Source organism: Saccostrea cucullata, unplaced genomic scaffold (assembly GCF_032062105.1).
Source record: "Saccostrea cucullata isolate Sc308-1 unplaced genomic scaffold, CSIRO_AGI_Scuc_v1 ctg17915, whole genome shotgun sequence".
Taxonomy (NCBI): domain Eukaryota; kingdom Metazoa; phylum Mollusca; class Bivalvia; order Ostreida; family Ostreidae; genus Saccostrea; species Saccostrea cuccullata.
Genome location: NW_026934206.1, coordinates 1 through 6,600, shown reverse-complemented (window position 1 = coordinate 6,600; position 6,600 = coordinate 1). Strand labels below are relative to the sequence as shown.

At 32.7% G+C, this 6,600-nt stretch overlaps 1 long non-coding RNA gene across 1 annotated transcript; it reads right to left on the bottom strand.

Moving 5' to 3' along the window:
- Window positions 1–3,647: 3,647 nt before the first annotated feature.
- On the bottom strand, window positions 3,648–4,405 carry LOC134240133 (uncharacterized). The gene is made up of 3 exons (XR_009986373.1): window positions 4,363–4,405; window positions 4,087–4,239; window positions 3,648–3,977 (listed from the first exon to the last, which is right to left on the bottom strand). It is a non-coding gene; the product is annotated as an uncharacterized LOC134240133 (long non-coding RNA).
- Between the last annotated feature and the right edge of the window lie 2,195 nt (window positions 4,406–6,600).

Below are 6,600 nucleotides of genomic sequence, written 5' to 3'. Positions count from 1 at the left end.
CTTAGTGTAGTCTACTTGTGTGCCAAGTTACATTGAAATCAGACCAAAACTGTAGGAGGAGTAGCATTTTGAAAGAATTTCATAGAAATTTCTATTTTTAGTAACAACGCAAACATCGTTCGTCGAAATCAAAAACCGATATACAGAATTATGTATCTTAGTGTAGTCTACTTGTGTGCCAAGTTATATTGCATTCAGACCAAAACTGTAGGAGGTGTAGCATTTTGAAAGAATTTTACAGAAATTTCTATTTTTAGTAACAACGCCAACACCGATCGTCGAAATCAAAAATCGATACACAGAATTCTGTATTTTAGTGTAGTCTACTTGTGTGCCAAGTTATATTGAAATCAAACCAAAACTGTAGGAGGAGTAGCATTTTGAAAGAATTTCATAGAAATTTCTATTTTTAGTAACAACGCCAACACCGATCGTCGAAATCAGAAATCGATACACAGAATTATGTACCTTAGTGTAGTCTACTTGTGTGCCAAGTTATATTGAAATCAGACCTAAACTGTAGGAGGAGTAGCATTTTGAAAGAATTTCATAGAAATTTCTATTTTTAGTAACAACGCCAACATCGTTCGTCGAAATCAAAAACCGATACACAGAATTATGTATCTTAGTGTAGTCTACTTGTGTGCCAAGTTATATAGCATTCAGACCAAAACTGTAGGAGGAGTAGCATTTTGAAAGAATTTTACAGAAATTTCTATTTTTAGTAGCAACGCCAACACCGTTCGTCGAAATCAAAAACCGATACACAGAATTATGTATCTTAGTGTAGTCTACTTGTGTGCCAAGTTATATTTAAATCAAACCAAAACTGTAGGAGGAGTAGCATTTTGAAAGAATTTCATAGAAATTTCTATTTTTAGTAACAACGCCAACACCGATCGTCGAAATCAAAAACCGATATACAGAATTATGTACCTTAGTGTAGTCTACTTGTGTGCCAAGTATATTGAAATCAGACCTAAACTGTAGGAGGAGTAGCATTTTGAAAGAATTTCATAGAAATTTCTATTTTTAGTAACAACGCCAACATCGTTCGTCGAAATCAAAAACCGATACACAGAATTATGTATCTTAGTGTAGTCTACTTCTATGCCAAGTAATATTGAAATCAGATCAAAACTGTAGGAGGAGTAGCATTTTGAAAAATTGTTTACAGACAGACAGACAGACAGACGGACAGACGGACGGACGCCGGACGCATTACTATCGCATAAGCTCTTCTGGTCTCTGACCAGTAGAGCTAATTATTGTCATTTGAAGTGCAAATTGTATTGAAACTGCAGAAAGGTATTTTATTTGACATTTTGTCCGATGACGTATGATTTGGTGGATTTTCCTTTCCTGCACCCCAATATACAAAACGTCAACATTTGTACTTAATCATGTTAAATTCGTCTGAATGCAGACTAAAATGTTAACTGTTATTAATTTACCGGAGAGTTTTAATATTTTTATTCTGAGAATTGCTTTTACTCAATATTTCATTATAATTGTAAACCCTACATTGTATGCACGTGCCATTTTAGAATTCACGTGGTACAAGTAAACATATCTAAGTTGTACCACCCTTGATTTTCCGGCAGATTCTAATTGCGTTAATTTTGTATGAGGACAGAATATTTTTTTCTCAAACTGCTGACTTCAACTTTTTACCTTATTCCCTAATGATATATTGGGTAAATTTGAATGAACAAGCACACGATTTGCAGCTATATAGTCGCTTTAAGCCAAAAAAATACCTACCTACCCACCTTGAAAAATGTGGGTCGAGGTATATCCAACAACAATGTTTTTAATGATCGCCTAAAGACAAAAATCTAAACCGAATCGAGTCTAACCCCTGCGCCTCCTGATCGGCTGAAAAAAAAAAACTTTTGGAAAAGCATCCAAACTATAAAAAAAAAAAAAGGTGAACGATAAATTCAAATCAGATCGATTTTCATGTTGTTTTTTTTTTCTAATATTTTTACTTTTAAATAATGTATTCATATCTTCTTGAAATATTTTCCGAAGCATATCCAATTAATTTTAAAAAATGTAGCAAACAAAATTAAGATATGGCGCATATTTTTTGCCAATCCTTCTTTAAAATTTCAATCAGAGCAACATATAATATTCAATAATTCAACAATGTTTTATCCTGGATTGTTTATTTCAAAGGACTTCATAGAGTAAAGAAATGTATATCTTATTTTATGAGCATTCTTGGCTCATAAAATAAGATATTAAAATTAGGTTTAGCCAATTTTTGTGCAAGAAATATTTTAACAGAAACATACTGTACAGATTACATAAGGATATATCTTGTTTAATCCCATACTCGCTTAATTAGAATTTAATTTCCAATACATGTAATTCACTTCCAAATGACAAGATCTAACACTTTCATCAGGAAATTGTTATCAATATTTCAAAATATCTCAGACAATTAATTTTTTTTTTAGAAAATAAATCTCAAAATATAATGAAGTGTTCCTAAAACAGGAAATTATTCAAACAGTCTTGCAAAGGAAATATTTCACAGTTCTAAAACAACTAATCACCATAATAATTTGCAAGTAAAGTCAATTGCAGAAAATATCAACCAATATATGAATATATATTGTGAATTCGCTAATTTTCATGGGGTCAAATTTTCGTGGTTTGAGGAAAAACTCTTGGTTCATGGATATTTGATTTCGTGGATGGAGGATTGTTTAGTTGTTAAGTATGTAACAGTCATTTTGCATTTCGTGGTGGACATAAATTCGTCGGTCTCTTCATACCTCGAAAACAACGAAAATTAAACCCCCACGAAAATTAGTGATTTCACAGTATATGAATTAAATATAAATAATTACCAAATTAAATGTGTTGGAATAAGGAATTCAAACTTTGACATAAAATCATAATAAAATCAAATTTTGATGTGCTTTTATTATTTTTTTTAGGCACTGCTAAGGATGAATACATGTAAGAAACAGGTAAGGAGAATGTAAAGGGGCTTGGAAATTGTGTGAATTTTCATATAATATCAAACTAGCATGTTTCTAGTGTGTTTAAGTCCCAATGTTTAAAACTATGATTTTCTGGACGTGTTTGGCACACATCCTTGTACTTTTCAATTGCAAAGCATAATTTATTGCTTATATTATGAAAAGGTGGAAAATGAATATAATAAAAACTTTAATCCAGAAAAGTTATAATAGAATTGTTAGAAAAGAGACACACTGGTTGTCAGTTCGTCTTTAGTGACATTTGTCGTGTCAACAACTTGAACACATATGGTAAAGCACAAACAATAGTTAACAGTAATAGAGCTCATGTCAATTTAAAACAGAAGTTTAACCTTATATTATGTTATTGAATTTTTGCATGTAAATACAATTCCTTACACTCACTTATTTTCATGTAAAATAAAATTAAAAATGGAAACAAACGGACGATGAAAATCTGTCCATCCCTTATTAGCTCATGCTGTGCAAATTAAATCACTTTTGAGCATTTTTAAACCAAAGACGTAAGGCAGCTGTAGTGATTCTGAAATTCACCTTGGTTTTTTCAATTTATTTCCCCGAGATTTGAATTAATTGTTATGATATTAAGTAACTCCAAACAGTCTCTACGAGGAGACTGCTAGTTGCGATTGAACGTCATCCGAAGATAAATGATCATTATAGCGAAGCTTCATTTTCCCGAAAAGAAAAATCGCGAAGTATAGTATTGAAAAAAATAGTGAGATACTAAAAAATATGAAAATACCAGTTTTAAGGCCTGAAATGTATTTAAAATGCTTATTTGACGTAAAGTAATTACTAGTGCATATAGAACGACTAGACTGAGGGTTCCTCTCGCTTGATGTGTATTACCGCCAATTCTCTTGGTGGTGAGGTGATATGTGGTAGTTTCGATTCCATTATCTGGTGCTTGGGTAGTTTCTTGGATTCCTTTTGCCGGGGAAACTGTTGATGCCTTATCTGAATTATAAATTTTGATTTTTCGAGTTTTTCTTAATGTTTTATTTTTCGTTTTGAAAATGAAATGTAAAACACTTTTTTGACATTATTAAATATGTTGAATTCTTACCTAGTTGACATTTGCTGCCTTTACATGTGCATCCAGTAGCAGGGTCACATGTCATGGGTGGTTCACAAGCACATCGATTCCCACAAAATCTGCCATACCATCCAGAGAGACATTTCACTCCACACTTTTCTCCCATCGAGCCTGATGGACATTCTAAGCATCATATTAAAAATAAATTTATAGTTCATTTGTGAATGACGAATAATAGTAGTTATCATTCAAATTTAAAATAAAACTTCTTGAAAGGACGTTAAACAAACAAACAAACAGACAGACCTTCACACTCGTTTCCATTTAGCCTGTAGTTAGGACAGCAGTGTACTTTATCAGTTGTTCTATTAGATACAATTATAAAATTATTTTGTTTTGAGTTGTTTTGGAAATAGATTTTTAATCGAAAATAGTAAAATATGTATTTTTACAGTTTAAAAAGATTTATTTTTTTAATGCCGTACCCATTTTGTGGACATTCACCAGCACTGATAGCCCTTGCTTGTAATTTTCCGAACAAAAAGTGGTGTAGAACAAGTGTAAAGATAATATGTATGAACGTTGCCATAATCTATGTACATGTACATCCGTTAGAAAAACTTTTAGATCTAGGCATTAATTGCGTATGAATCTGGCATATCCATGCATCCATAATCAAAATTAACGGAGCATTTTCACCAGATATACAACTGATGCTATAAGTTACAAGGAAGTCTATTGAAGTAATAAGTTCAAGTGAACTTTTTCTATATTTTCCGGATATTGCCTATATCAAGCATTTATCCAAGCCTTTGATGTGATACTACTTAAATGTAGATATATTAATTCTAGCATCATTTTTTAAAAGAATTATTCGAGTGTCATCAAAACCATAGATTCAATGTAGAAGCACAATAGTTTTTAAAAAGGTGTATTCAACATTTTACCCAAAGAAAACAATTACCAACAGCAAAACTGGTGTAAAGCATCAAATCAGCCGCAAACAAATTTTTGCATTTCAAAAAGCAATTTCACAATTTTACAAGAGAGGCCTACATCTTCAATTTTGATCACTATCACACTTCGGCATTCTTTTTAGGATACACAGCATTAATCGAACATATGTTGTTTTACGTCCCATTTGAAAATTTGTCACACTATACAGTATAAAATGTAAAATATTTCAAATTAAGAATACTACATGGCACTTAGACCGTATGGAATTGAGATGCTGATACTTTTTTTTCGAAAAATAATATACACGGTTCTTTTTGATCAAACGACGGTTTATGAAGGTTTCAAAACGGTTTCATTAAGGTACGCGGTTTCCCCACTGCGGAAACAATCACGAATAAACGCGGTGCTTTGTTTTGAAATCGTTCAATGTAACAATCAGACCAAGGACGACCAAGACATTCATACGGTCAACTTACATTTTTCACGGAGTACGTATATGTACGGACATACGAACAATAACGATGACTTTCCTGAGATCACTCTACACGCATTGCAAGGATTCGGGAAAATCACGTGATCAGAACGCATCAGCATCAAGACATTTTTAAAGGTAGTACTAAAGATACATGCTCATTAGCAATACCCCAGCTCTGATGCGAATGTACACAGTCATGTTGATACACAAGTTCAGTTACAGGCAGATGTATGGATAAATAGGATGTGTTACAACGCAACCTGGATTAAACCTGGATTATTACATTTTGCGTCGAAATCAACGCAGAATGTAATAACGCAAAATGTAACAACACACTTTTGAGGATTATTACATTTCGCGTTATTACATTTTGCGTCGAGATCAACGCAAAATGTAATAACATGATTTTTGGATTATACATTTTGCGTCAAGATTTAGCAAAAGGCAAGAACGTAAAATGTAATAACACACTTTTTAGTCAGCCAGATTGAGTATGATTTTCAACAGAGTAGTGGCCGATGAAAAGAGAATAAAACAAAAGGGAAAAAAAGAGGTATATGCAATTTCTTACAATTAATGAATTTTATGATATATTGATTTAATTAACTTGTTGGGGGAGGGGGGAATTGACCAGTGTGCTTTTGCTTTTTTTTTTATAGCCAAATGGAATACTGTCCTACCCTTGTTGTGGACATTCACCAGCTGGGATAGTCCTTGCATGTAATTTTCCGAACAAAAAAGATGAATATATTATGGCAACGTTCATACAGGTTATCTTTACAGTTGTTCTTTTAGAAGGCTGAAAGGCAGAATGTTGTCCTTAATTGTCATAAATTGATCATTTACCTTACTTCATTAAAACAGAGAAAAAATATTCGAACTACCGAGAATTAGGTCGCCGTCGTTAACCCTACACCATTTTTTCCATGCAATTTTCATGCATTACCTTAATTTTTCCGCACTTGTCATCTGTTGCACTCTATCTTAGAGCAACGTTTAAAAATATAACTGCTTTTGGTCATCCTCACAATATTTGAGGGACTGTTGAGCGTCCGTCTCGAGAGATCAGCTCCATTTTCAAATTCGATTAGCCTCTTAGTTCAATCGGGTCA